We start from the raw sequence: 14,663 nt of genomic DNA on the forward strand, positions 1-14,663 counted from the left end.
TTAAATATTTTCTTTATTTATCAGAGCAATAGCCTTCAGAAATCAAAAGCCCAGGTCCTTCCCCCCCACTGCAGAGTTCACGTGATACCAACAACACCCAGAACCACCAGAGGCAGTGACTTCTCTGCATCACTCACCCCACACCATGGCCATGCTCCCCGGGCTGGCAAAGCAGGTTCCAGGGCTGGAGAGTGAATCTTTGGGAAGTGCTGTCAGTCAGACAGGTGAGTGTACCTGTCCTATGCCTTTGCCGACCCCCTGAAATGAGAGATGAAATTAAACTCATTAAACTATTCGAAGCAAGGACTAAAATAAAATTATTCCAATGAGGAATACCTGCATTTAAAAGAAATTATATGGGTATTATCAGCTAAAGAGGCTGCTGTCTCTTCCAGAACATGCTGCTGCTGACAAGACCTTAACATGTCGCTGGTACCACTAACACCTGAGACAGTAAACAAGAGCTAATCCTTACACCCTTCTTGTGCTAATCACTGCAGGAGATAACTGGTGTCCCTGGCAAGTGTCCCATTTAATTCAATTAACTCCAGCCAGGCCCTGTTGATTGCACTGGCAGTGTCAGAGAAAGCCAGAAGCCAGATCTGGAGTCAGATGGTAAAACCAAGGCAGTCTCCACCATCCCTCTGTGGCCTAGTCCCCAGCAGACAATCCCAGGGGTAACAACCAACCTGGCATCCACAGCAGCTTCTACAAAAGGGTGTGGAAAAGCATCATTTTTTTTCTTGAAAATGCTCATCTTTTTTTTCTGAGAAAATGCAGGCAACTTATTTCATTGTATATTTCGCTTATTTATTCTGAAATGCTGGGTTACGTGTTACAAAATAAGTTTAAGCAGCAGTTTCAGAGTGTTCCCACCCCCTTCCACAGGTCCAAGGCAGCGGGAAGATCATGTTTCTCCTAACAGAAGGCAGATGTCTGCCAGCTGATCTGGGGGCACACAGATCTGCTGGCCCCTCCAGGGCACCCTGACACTTGCAGAGATTGAGTGTCTGAGGTATGAACTGAAACATTCAGATAAACATGAAAAATAAACTAACCATGAAAAATTAAGCTGCATGAACAACTGGTATATCCCCTCAATACAACTGATACAGTTCCCAGGTCTTTTTGATAGTAAAAAAATACTTTCCAAATATTTTCTTTTCTTTTTGAACATGCTTCAGCTGTGAGCTTCAACAGGTAGTAATGTATTCACCAATCCACATTATTCAGTTAAGAAGTTTTTAAGTAGAAAGAGATATGCAGAGAAGTTCTGAAGTGTTAGTCTAGGATAGCAGGTAAAATCCTCAGGAGCCTGTACACTGCCAACATAAATAGAAAGTGTATTTAAAGATGGGAGATTATCCATTCCTTTACAGGGCTGCCATACCTACTCTGTTGTCAGGTCTTGGTAATAGTTTTATTTGAAGGTCAGTCCAGCACAAATAGCACCCAGAAAATCTCTTCTGCTGGAAAACAAAGCCCTCAAACCTTCAAAAGGAGCTGTAAAGACTCATATGTGGCCATCAGCTTGGACATGACTCAGAAGCAGCATGAGCCAGTGGAGATTTCTGAAGCTTCACTGAGTTTCTTTGTGGAAAACTCGTTATGGCATTCCAGTCATCCTCCAGGATGGCTGAGAGCACAACAGGGAAGCCCAAACATGTTAACATGTCATTGTGTTGCACCTGCAAATCCACTGGAGAACAATTCTCTGCAAATAAAGCTCAGCCGCTCCATCTCAGCAACTGGCTTCCAAGTCAGAAAGCCTGTGCTGTGGGCCCACTCATTAGCATTAAATACATGTTTAAATCAACTTCTACATCCTATGGACATTCTTCCCGTGCCACAGCTCCACTGGATAGAAGTGCTGAGCTCCTGGTACGGATGTGGGCTCTCATCTCCCCCTTGTTCCCATCTACGTGTTTGGTATTTTCCAGAAAAGAACCAACCTCCCTGCTGTGCACCAAACCCAACTGTGCCCAGGTGTTTCTATCAGGCACCACTTTTACACCAGTTCAAGATCCAGGAGGAATAACAAGGGGAGACCAGAGCTGTGCAGAAATAACTGCAAGAAAAATGCCATTAAGTGCAGCCACAGTTGGAATTCCCAGCCCTGACAGTGTTGATGGATCTGGGCAGGCTGACCTCAGTGCTGGCACCCAGAGCAGGGGTGCACAGAGCACAGCACACACGTCCAGGAGAGCACCTGGCTGCACTCAGACCATGCAGCAGAAGTGGGACAGAGCTGACCATCATTCCAAGTGCCTCCCAGAAAGCTGCAGCTGGCCACTGCCTGAACAACACTCCGGTTCTTCCTTGCTGCTTACAGGTACAGGGTGCATGTCTATGGCATCCTGCAATTAGCAGCCTCCCCTCTTCAGATCTGTGAGCGAGTTAGCTCCAACAGGGCTGTGTTGAGCCTTATCTCTTTCAAGGTGAGGTGTCAGCCAAGGGAAAATTGTGCCTCATGAGGGCTGGCACCCATGTGAGCCATATGTGTGTGTGGCAGCAGTGGGACAGCAATAAAAAAAAATGGTGTAAAAACCCCAGGGCCTTTCAAAGCATTTCCAAATGCTGCCCCAATTTTCCTGCTGCGTGTTAGATTCTAGGAAGCCACCACCTAGACAAAACAGCTGTGGAGCCACATCTAAAACTGCCTCACCTTTTCTGTACCACAGGTGAGGTACAGAGAGCTAACAACAGTATTAGCATGAAACTTAGAGGCTAATCGGGTTCTGCAGTCACTGAAATTGATGACAGCTCAGCAATTAACATCCCTGAATTTTCTTGACTAAAATAAATGTAAAATTTGCCCCCATTCATGCTTCTCCCTGCTCCACGAGCAAGCACTGCGGTAGCCTGGCACACAGGGGAGTTCTGGCACCCCTGCCAGGGCTTGTGGGGTTCCCAGCAGTTACTGGGGCAGGCATAGGTCTGGGGAGAGATTGTTATCTGCAAATCAGCATCATTTCACAGGAATGGAACGTGATATTCAATGCCAGGGCATGGGAACAATCACCAGCACATGAACACACACAAGACAGCATCCAGCAGGAACGGTGAGTGGTGATGGTGCGGTGTCACACCCTCCTCTCTGCAGGTATGTCTGGCAGTGATCCACCCCAGTGCTGCTGCTGCTCCAAGCAAAAGAGAGAGAAGTGAGAGCATCTCCTGCTCAGGGTGTCAGAGTGGGACACAGGCCCAGCCTCTATCAGTACTTCTTGTAAGTGAATCAGAACATCTTCTCTTAAGGTGGGCAATAACACCTACCGAAAGGCATATGAACCTTTCACTGGACCTCCCAGGGGTGCATCACACATTTGGGGCAGAGAAAAACACACCCTATTTAACTGTACGTGTTATTATACATGTTATTTTCAAGTTGAGGGGGTTGTTCTCCAAGATCCATAATGAGAAAGTGAATGCACGGCCATTACAGCTGCAAGCAGCAATTGCTCTGCCTCAGGCAGCGTGCTGCAGACTTGCTGTGCAGGATATGGCCACCTGCAGCCTCTTCCAGGCTTTCTGTGCAAGTGTGCTGTGTGTGCTCATCTGGCTGTGGTATGCTCACCTGCCCCGTGCTCACCTGCAATTTGTGCAAGAGCTCTACGATCTCATTTTTAGTTCATTGTTCTGTACAACACTCGTAGTTTCTGATCCATAAAAGCATCTTATGGTAGAACATTTGAAAAAGCCATGGCATGCTTCTGCCTCCACTCACAACTGAAATCTCTGACTGCTGACAGAGCTGAGCTTCCAAAGCCAGCCCCTCTTCTGTCCCTTCCTTCAGCACCTGCCTTGATTTTGCTGTGGCCAGCAACTTTATCTGCACTCTCTGGTCCAGATGTTGCCTGTGACCCTTCATGAGAATCTCCCAGTTCTGCTGTGACCCATGAGGCAAGGAAGGGGCATGGTATGAGGCCTGTTCCTCACCTCAGCTGTGATGAAGAGGAGGTCACAGCTGGGCCCTGCTGCTCCTGCTCACGGATGGGAAATCCCTGCCATCACCACACAGCTCATTGCAGTCGCTTGCTCCACTCTCCTCCTCCCTTCTTCCTACGCTTGCTGCAGGCACGAAATGTTCCCAGGCTCCCACAGCCATGCCTGGGGCATGCCAAGTCCATATGCTGCTGTCCCTTTCACACACATTTCCAAAGGGCAAGAAAAATCATTCCTTGGAGATCCACTTCTCTGTGTGCAGTTCATCAAGCAGAAAGAACAAACCTGGCCGAGATGGCCACAGAAACATGTCACTGTTTAGAAAGGCTTGACACCCAAAGGTATCAATTATATTATTTTGGGGTAAAGTAATATAACCAGTTTTATTTCCAGTGCAATGTGCCTAACTTTTTCTTAAGTAAATTGCATTTGTACTCATTTGGTTTAAAACTCTTGATGTGCCAGGAAGAAAAAAGTCAGCATGTGTATTATATATACTACAGATATTATATACCTCTGCATTATACTACAGACATCCATTCCTTCCACCATTTATATCAGTATTTCAGACTACCATCAGAGCACTCTTGGCTTCATTCTAAAACTCAGCCCCACAGATTATGAGCAAAGGAGTTTCTGCATTAGGAGTCCACAGCTCAGGTCTGCCCTTGGCTGTCCCAGGCAGTTAACCCTGTTGGAGGCGCTGGCAGTGCTGGCATCTGAGGGGACCCCTCTCTGTAGCTGCCATCGTGTGTCCATCAGCCTCCATGCCCCACTCTGCCATCGGGCTCTGTCCCCAGGAGCATTGCCATGGCAGCTGAGGCTTCACTTACAGCTGCCTGCAAAATATAGACTGTGAACAGCATGGATTTTAAGTGCCAGTTCTTTTCTTGACTGATGCTCCCAGCTGATGGTAAGTTCATATTTCAAGGTAACATCACATTCATCAGTGTCACAAACAATTGCTGCCTTAAGAATCAACAAAATCCTTCCCTTCATTAGGTCTCACCTGAAGAATCCTCACATGCAGAAATAAGTCTGACAGCTCTCTGGGATGCCAAGGCATAAGCAACATAAAGACCCATGTGCTGGGTGAAAGCTCAGACCCAGGGCTGGAAATGTCCTCCTGAGCAGCAGCAATTGCAGCTCACATCACAACATTCCCAATAAAAACAGCTGAAGATCCCTGTTTCAAAGGGACTGAAAGTTTTGGCCAAAGCTGAACTCTTGTACTCATCGCTGTAGAAGCCTCATGGGGCTCATTCCCCTCCCTGTCCCCTAACATATGTGGATCACCATCCCACAGCTTTTTTTTCTACCAACAATATGCATATCTTTCCAAAGGCAAAGTGGAAATCCCTGCAAGCACTTCTGGTGCCGCTTCCAGTCAGAAATAACAGTAATCTGATCCACAAGTGAATTGCATTTGTGTTGCTGAACTGCTTTGTACAAGTATCTTTGCCTTGAAAGAGTTTGGCAGCAGTGAGGCACAGGCTAATTTTACTTATAAGGTGTGAATCAAAGAAGATTTGCAAGTTTCTGAGTCACAGAAAGGAAGCGTCTGTGGCCTTTCACCACTTCTGTCAAGAGAAAATGTCACGGTTCAGCTATTTTAGTGCAACTTCAGACCGCTCACTGCACCCTGCAGATCCCCATCTCCCACCACCCTCACGCTCTCCCCAGGCAACCAGGACAATTCCAGTCTTCTCTTGGGACCTGGGGAACTCCCAGCTTTCCTCAAACCTGCTGCTGTTAATGGGATGCATCACCACGGGCTGCAGTATGAGAGAGCTGAATAAATTATTAATTTGGCAGAATTCAGCAGATACTTTGTGGGAGGAAGGGTGACCAAGGCAAGGGCGAGCTACTTCCCACATTGCACAGCACTGAAATCCCTGGGAAGCTGAGGGCCTAAGCTACAAACCCTGCTGCAGCAGCAGCAAAGCTCCAGGGTGTGCGTGGTGCCCACAGCCTGACTCTGCTGCCATGCAAACAAGGGACTCAACAAACCAACTCCTCCTGTGCTGCTGTGAGAGCTCCCAGCCGAGGCCAGGCTGTCCTGAGTGTGGGGACAGCTCCTAGGAGAGCACACAGGCCTTCAGCTCCGCTTCCTCCAGCCCCAAGGGTTTTGTGGCCTCTGAGGCGCTGCTGAGGCCAGGTTTAGCCAGGGGTCACTGGCTAAAGCCAAACATGGGATCCATTCTGCCCAAGAGATGAGCTGGGGCAGCCTGTGCCCACAGTAGCTGGCACGTGGCCTCCCCATGTGGCTCCCAGGGTGATCTGTGCTTCCCTCACTTCTTTTTATCCACTGCTCATGACAGACCTGATCTCCAGGCCCACAGGGATGTGCCAAGGACTAGCACATTACAACATGTCATTCTACATGAACCTGCTGCTCTCCAACCCCAACAGATCATTTTGCTGCCCTGTCCCCGTCTGGGGGTGACAACACCATCTTCTGCCTTCAAACAGGTCCTCAGGGTTTACAGACAGCAGGCGTGGTATAAAAACTGCACAGCAGTTATCAGCAGGAGTAGAGGGTCCTCCACCTTCCAGCCATCTGTGGGATCTGCCCATCGAATATATGGGTGAATTCTCCCATAAAAGTCAGTACTGGGCATGCTTACCTGGCTTAATTATTTATTAATAATTTCACTGCCACGTTCAGCCTGATCCAGCACAGCTACATGGCTCCAGAGCCAAACCAGATTCTTCCCTGATAGTCTGTGGAGATGTGTATTTGTCATCTGCAATCTATCCCTCGATTTCTCTCATGTATCTTCAATGCTTTCTCTTGAAAGCTTTTTCAGATTTCCCTGGGCTTCTCCCTAACTTCTGTGAGCAGAGCCTCACACAGTTTAATTGTTGACATCTGTGTCAGGAGAAGGTTTTTTTTTTACGTTCCCCTTGCTGCAGCACACGAGCTGCTACACAAAGGGCTGCCTGCCTGTGTAATGCACCAAAATGTGGAAAGCAGACCGTGTTTTTGGAGGGGGAGGTTTTGGGGGCATTAACTGTTTGTCATGTTTTTTCAGAGACAATTGCAGCTCCACACATGAAAATGCTGATAAATAAAACGCAGCTGAGCAATGAGGTGAAAAGCTTTACGTACTCGGTTGGATAAAAGTGAATCTCTCCTCCTTTCCAGGAGTTTGCATTTTGGCTTCACGGTAAAGAAAAATCCAATTAAAAGGAAAAAAAGAAACTCACTTCTGATTTTTTTTTTTTTTTAAAGTAAAAGATGGGAAATGCAGGGGACTGGATTGATCTCCCTTTCCTGCCAGGCTGAACTCAAATCTGAAACATCTGCTCACATAACTTGAGACAAGCTCTTCCAGTCAAGTAATGTAAGCTCAAGCTCTTCCTGCCATCAGTGCAGAACTATCAGCTAAGCTTTTTGTGGAAACCTAAGAATCCAGACACTTCTCATGTTCCCTGCAAGCACTGAATAACGATGGGTTCTCACTACCAGCAAATCACTTGCAAAGAAAAATTAGCACCTTTTCCTAGTATTTGAAATCCTAAAATCTGTTTTTCTCTAGAATGACTGTGTACACATTATCCTTCAGGAGTTATCCAAACTGGGCAGTACCAGCTATATAAAACAGTATCTCACCCAGCACAGAGGGGTTAACTCAGGTGATTGCAAAGATCAAGGACGGGGGAAATACTCAGTTTTTAGCATAGAATCACAGATTGGTTTGTGTTGGAAGAGACCTTTAAAAGCCATCTTGCCCACCAAGCCCACCATCAGCAGGGACACCTTCCACTGTCCCAGGCTGCCCCAAGCCCTGTCCAACCTGGCCTTGAACACTTCCAGGGATGGGCAGCCAGAGCTGCCCTGGATAACCTGGTCCCACTGCTCAGTTCAATCTGCAAGGCAAAGAGCAGCACTTTAGCTGAAAGTACTGAGACCCCAATTTGCCTTCAGAACCTGCACACAGGCCTGGGGTCAGGGCTCCCAGCACTCACCACATCCCCAAGCCTGGCACAAGGGGACCCATGGCTCATGCAGAGCTCCGTTCTGACATAAATGCCTGTGTGTAGGTGTGTGGAGAAGAAACAAGTCTCTGGCTATACAAGTACAGGCAGCCCAGAAACAGAGCAGATCAAGCAGGAAGCAGAACTGTGCTCTATCCTGAACCTGAGCCTGTTCCTGCAGCCCTCCAAGAGCTCTCTGTGTTCAACATGGTCTGGAGCACGAATCTCATCCTGTCAGGGAAACAGACTGGAAATCAGGGTTCGTTTCAGATTCCGATTCCAATTCTCTCTCTGTGTGTACAAGTCACTTTGTTCCCCTGCTGTTTCCTCCAGCCTCACATGACATGATGTACAAGTGGGGACTGTCCCCAGCTACAGACCTGCACAATGTCCCAGTCAGGGACCTGGACTGTAATTAAAGGGCTCTGGAAGCCACAGGGGAAAGAAAAAAAAAAGAAAAACAAACAAACAAACAAACAAACAAACAAAACCACAAAAAAAACCCCACACCCAAAATAATAATAATAAAACAAAACAAAACAAAACAAAACAAAACAAAACAAGAAAAACCCTGAGAGAAAAAAGAAAAGTGCATGTAGTTCACCACATGCAGTAGCTTTCCCGTGTGCAGGAATGCCATCCTGGTTATTTCTGCCTTCTCCCCACGCAGCAGTAGATGGAGCCCTGCTCCCCTGTTCTGGCCAGCGCGGGGATGCAGCAGCACCAGCGCTCCCAGCTGCAATGACCCTGCCAGGACCTGCCAGCACTGCAGGGGACAAAGCCGGGGATCACACAGGAGGGACCTCGGGCTCACAGCTCCTGCCTGACTCGTGGAATTCACTGAAACTTGGGACTAACAAAAGTATCCGACTGACCACAGTGTTACCTTTTTTTTTCCATTTAGGCATTGGGTAATGTTTCTTTCTTTTGTAAACTGTCATCAGGATTACATGGAATTCACCAGTTTTATTTATTTTGCAAAATAAGGAACTACAAGTTTTGCTTGCCATACTTAGAAAGAACATATGTAATAGTTGTATCATGGCTGTGAGCACTGCAGACTACATTATCCAGAGGATTTTCCAAGAACTAAAGGTCAGGATCCATGGCTAATTTCTCAGCCACTGCTTGCAGCTCTCATTCCTGCAGCTTGTGTGTGACAGGACAGAGAAGAGATCAGGGAACACTGGCACCTATGTACAACTTGGGAAAAAATTATAAATGTGTATGTTGATTTTCTCTCCCCACCTCCACCTCCAAGTGCTTCTGCAAGTGACACCAGTGCAGCCTGCACGGGTGCAGGCAGCCTCTGGAGCCATGCACCACTGGGCCACAACTACTGCTGCAGCTCCAGGAAGACACGTCACTTCTACAGCAACAGCTGACAAATGGAATATTTCAGAGCAGTAAGAACAAAATCCACAGAAACACAGAATATGCTGAGCTGGAAGGGACCCACCAGGATCACTGAGTCCAACTCCTGGTCTTGCAGAGTCACACAATGCTCCTGAAGGTATTGTCCCAATGCTCCTTGAACTCTGTCAGGCTTGATGCTGTGACCACTGCTCTGGGAAGCCTGTTCCAGTGCCCAACCACACACTGCATTTAATATTTAACCTAAACCTCCTCTGACAACTTCAGGCCATTCCTTCAGGTCCTGCCACTGGTCACCACAGAGGAGAGATCACTGTCTGCCCTTCCTCCTCTCCTCATGAGGAAGCTGTAGACTGTGATGAGGTCTCCCTTCAGTCTCCTCCAGGCTGAACCCTCAGCCAACCCTCATCTGGCTTCCCCTCAAGGCCCTTCACCATCTTCATCATGTTTATCCAGCTGTGAGATGGACTGTTTGTCCAGAAGGATATTATGAGAGACAGTATTGAAAGCTTTACTGAAATCTCAAAAGATTACATCAAGTGGCCCCCCTTGATCAGCTAGGTGGGTTACTGTGTCATAAAAGAAAATCAGGTTTGAGAAGCAGGACTTTCCTCTCATAAAGCTGTGCTGGTTTAGACTGCTCACTCTTTCCAACAAATGTTTTGGAGGTTGTTTTTTTTGTGTTTTGGTTGGCTGGTTTAAAAATGCACCATGCACATTCTGCTTCCTTCTGCTGCTGCTTGACTGTAAATAAGAGCAATCCATGCTGCCAGGGAAGGCTATCCTCAAAGACAGTGTACAGCCTGTTGTTCTCTGGAAACATGTACTGCTAGACGAGAAATACATAAAACCACATTTTGTCTGGTTTTAGATTCTTTGAAGAAGACCATGTTATGCAGGTAGGAAAACTGAGAATATTGAAGAGTTACATGAGATGCTGGAGATTATATTTGCCAGCAAGGTAACTCAATATACTTCTATTCTGGCACTCAATAATTTAAGAGAGGCCCCCAGCAGTGAATTACAGGATGATTTGCTCACAGCAGCAGCTCTCCATACTAAAGAGGGGCCAGAACTTTCAGTTTGGCACTCACAACCACACATCTCATCTGCACAGTCCAGCTTCAAACTGTGAGTTTTTGCTGATTTTTCATTTCTCCAAATAGAAATTAACAGTAGAAGGGAGATGAGACACCCATCCCTGAAGAAAGGGGGTTTCTACTGATTAGCCTAGAAGTGATTTGCTTTCTGAATTCAAGAGCTTATGCTGCCTCTGATCCTGCCCCCTGATGCTGACTAGATATGATGGTCTGTTCATACAGGGTCCAAGCCCCAGCCCTAACTGAGTAAATAAAAATCTAGGTAAGGACTTCAGCATTTGATCTTTACAAAGCAGAAGCTAACAGCTTCTTTGTCTGCAGACAAATTAAATCCTTCAGAGTCGTGCAAATTAAACAGTCCTGCAGTCACGAGTGCTGGCATCTGGAAAGCTGCCACTAAGCCAATAATGGCATTGTCTAGCACAGCACAGAGGGAGGTCCCAGCATCCCAGAGCAGCCACACATCTGGAGACTGGGACCACAGCCATCAGCAACCCATGTTTAAGTAGCACATTCTTGCTCTTCCTGCCAGCTGCTCATCCTCTCTCACCACAGGCCAAGGGCAGAAGCCCACGAGCAGCAATGTGGTACTGGGGACAAACTGGAGCAGGCATGCACAGAGAAAGGTCCCTCAGTAGAACCCTGCCTGTCTGCATACACCTGCTTTATTCACTTCACAAAAACACGGGCAACTGGCTCGTTTGTCACACACCAAACATTTGAACAGGACACCAGCCACTTTCACTGGTTCCTTCAGGTATCTGTGAGGAGTGTAAAGTGCTGGGGATGACTGTTCCTGGCTTCCTCCAGCCTGGCCATGGTACAAGTTTCTTGTGTGCAGCAGAGCCACATTGCTTAGGAATGGGAGGAGAATCAGAGCTAGGAAGTGGGAGACGAACCAAACGTGCAGATTATCACTCACAACCAGAGACAGAGAACAATTTCCAGAGAGGTGGGGATGGAGCTTGCACAAGGTATTCACCCTTTAATGCTACTCACCAGCAGCTGCCTGCAGAAGAAGAGCCCGGGCAGGGATGGGAAGACCAAAGCAGGGAACGTGCTACAGGAGCCAGCAGCAAGAACACAGATGTATGATACAGCTGTGGGAGGAGAAGCACACTCACATGAAACATCCATCACCACATGCACAGTGCTCCTGGGGGTGCCAGAGGTGGCTGATTCACAGCACTCCCCTCTGTAGTACAGAGAGCTGACAAGAGTTAAAGAGCAGAAGGAGATAAAGCACTAAAGAGAAGAGGGACATAAAATGCCAGAGAGGAGATATACATGAGTGTCCAAACACACACAAGGACAAGCTTGAGTAGAAAGAATGGACAGCTTTAGCACTGAATCACTGCTTCTCTTCCTGAAGTACCTGTCTTGTATTTGAAAAGACTTTCAAGGTACCAGGCTGCAGAAATCTGTATCACTGCTGAGCAAGCTGGATAGCACAGGGCAAACCAAGAGGAAACAGAGCAACCATGCACGAGGTTTCCACCACTCTATAGAAGAGCAGTTCAGGCTGGCTAAGGGTGGCTGGGAGAAGATCCTGCTCCCAAGGAAGAAAAAGGAAAGGAAATTCCAAGAAGTTTCTTGGCAGCCTGGTTCTGTACCCACTGACATCTACTGCAAGGGGTATTTGTTGCCTCAAGAGATGTACCATCAGTGCTGGCAATAACTACATGGTTAATTAGGCCATCTTCTCTCTTTGACAGTAAAAGAGACCCAAGTGTCTCAGATCCACCCAAGTAGATTTCTGTCCCAGCTGCCCCTTTCAGAACACTTGTCTGGAAAAAAAAGTCTTAGGATCAATCAGTATCTTATTCTCCAAGTTCATGCGTAAAACACCTGGTGCATCCACACAAGCTGCTGTTCAGTCAACTCTGATACTGATTGCTCATAGCAATGGCAAATGCACACAGGGCTCTCCACTGTAGGTGTATGCTTCAGAAAAATCTAGTCATCTTTGCCTGCAATTGTAGCAAGAAAATAAAACCTCAAAAAGAATCTGCAGGTTCTCCTATTTAATGTTTCAGTGCTTCTTGGTCAGAGGGATGGGCCTGCACCTATTGGTTTTCCCAGCAAATATAACTGCTGTCTTCCATGTGTGCAAGGCCTCCAGCAGTAGAGTTTAGCTGACAATTTCATCCCTTCAGAGACTTCACTTATTGGTACTGCATCATCTGCCTGTAGAATAAGGCTTTTACATCATGTCTGATTGGGAACATGAGCTTCCAAAAGCCCAGAGCTACATCAGGTGAGCTTTTTGTTGGCTTTTTGATAATGTTCCTTTGAGCTTGCCAGAGCAGGAGTTTGGCTCCTGCAGCACTGACTACAGGGGACACACCTGGCATGGATATCTTCAGGACTGGCCAGGTTCTTCCACCCATCAGGAGGAAGGGATAGCTTTTTCCTTGCTCAAGCTATGGATTACTGTAGCTAGGCATAACAGGGATCACCTCTGGAGGCCTGTGGTTTCCTCAGCACAGGGCCAAAATAAAGATTTTTGCCACCAAGGATGGCATCCTGGCCTTCTCTACCTGTAGCTTGTGCATTTCCTCTCTTTGGTCCCTTTATGCTCTCTTCTTCTGCTGCCACCTTGGTCTCTCCTGCCCATGATAGATCCCAAGCAGTTCACAGCACAGCAGATGGTGAAGGGCAGGAGACAGGAGGGAGCACTGGGAAGCTCATGCTCTCTTACTCCATCCATTTCTGGGAAGGTGACACTGGACCATGAATAGTGATGGTGTTAACACCACACAGGGCAGCAGCTCATGAGTTGGAATAGCAGCAACACTGACAGGACTCACAAGTCTCAGAAAAGAAAGCTGGTGTGGAACTGGCTTGTTCATCTTTTCCATGACAGGAAACATTTCAATCTCTGTTATCAGCACAAACACTGTCGGCTCTCATCACGCTTTGCAACTCGCCATACTCCATGCTGGACCCACATGAGTGAAGAATGCCAGAGTGATACTTTTGCCTTCCACAGGCTCAAAATGCAACACAACTCAACCCTCTGTTATGCTTTTCAGTCTCCAAAGTGCTCAGCTGTTCATTTTATGGTGTCACAGCCCATGGAGGGATCAGCCTTCTAAGTAAAGCAAGCTGGTCATCCGGAGCCAGCTGCTGCAAGGACCACAGGACAAGTGGCCTGTCCAGGGCCAGAAGCCCTTGGGCCAGTGGTGGCCACCAGCTGTCAGCCAGCCTGCCTGACTCAGTCAGACAAAAATCCTCCACTTTCAATCCAAACATATAACAACTGAGTAAAGAGGCAAGGAAGAAGAAGGGCAACCAGCTCTCACAAGTATCTACACAGCACTGTCTTCAGCTCCCATTTTTCAATTACTTTTCTGCTTTATGGCCCTTAACACAAGAGGAAAAATGGAGGTGAGCTGCAGAAAGCAATCAGTTTCTCAGCTTCTCATGCATTCACACCAAAGCAGAGCTTGGATCAGGGACACCCTCAGGAAGTGCTGGAAAACACATCCAAAGCTTTGTAAAGAATTGCTTTTACAGGTCACAGGTTGTTTTGGAAATCACAAGCAAAAGGCACTGAAGTGTAACAAGTTTTTGAAAGGTCAGCAGAAAATTCCTATTGCATTTCAGACACAATAAAACCTTATGACTTGAAAATGATAATCAGGAATACTGTAAAGAAGCCTTACCAGAAATCACAAGTGAATCCTAGAGACTTTGATCTAAGCTGGAATCTGGCTGCTTCAAATCTTGCTGCAGAAAGGTTCATAACCCTGAAATCAACAGAAAGGACACAGCAATAAAGTACATGTAAGAATAAGACCCATTGGGTCTTACTGGCCCCAAATCTGATTTAGTAAAACCAGGTTAAGACAGGACGTTAGCCTTGGCTTCAATGGTTCTGAGCTGTCCCTCAGATAGTATCTGTAGCAGAGGAGCTACTCTCTAAAATTAGACAGTGCATTAGCTAGGTGTTTTTAGGTATCAAATCCTTTGTCTACTTCTCACTAAAAGCTGACTCAAACAGCCTTCTCTTTAGTGACTGCACAGTTAGATTTTGGGGCACAGTGTATTTGCATTGGGCCAAATTGCTACAATTTGCCTCTTTACTTCAAGTGAAGGTTTACTGGGGAAAGAGCAGTTGCAGTCAGGAGCCACCCCTGGGGCCCCAAGAGCACAAACTGTAGCTCACCACCATTCTAGATTCATTCTGTAATGCACCAGCCATTCTAGATTTCCTTCTAACCTACTTTATACACGGTGAATGTTTCACTTCATGCAGAAGGT

The 14,663-nt window shown here is 47.0% G+C and overlaps 1 long non-coding RNA gene across 5 annotated transcripts in view; it reads right to left on the bottom strand.

Moving 5' to 3' along the window:
* LOC102113125 (uncharacterized) overlaps positions 1-14,663 on the bottom strand; it is a 38,088-nt gene continuing 23,425 nt past the window's right edge. For all 5 annotated transcript variants that reach the window (XR_015773470.1, XR_001331605.2, XR_015773468.1 and 2 more), the window contains 3 exons: positions 14,066-14,149; positions 11,397-11,497; positions 1-258 (listed from right to left, as the gene is read on the bottom strand). This is a non-coding gene — a long non-coding RNA (uncharacterized LOC102113125). The remainder of the gene's footprint in view (positions 259-11,396; positions 11,498-14,065; positions 14,150-14,663) is intronic.

The sequence above is a fragment of the Pseudopodoces humilis genome, chromosome 11 (assembly GCF_049639895.1).
Source record: "Pseudopodoces humilis isolate 2021_Gansu_Grassland_sample_001 chromosome 11, ASM4963989v1, whole genome shotgun sequence".
Lineage (NCBI taxonomy): Eukaryota > Metazoa > Chordata > Aves > Passeriformes > Paridae > Pseudopodoces > Pseudopodoces humilis.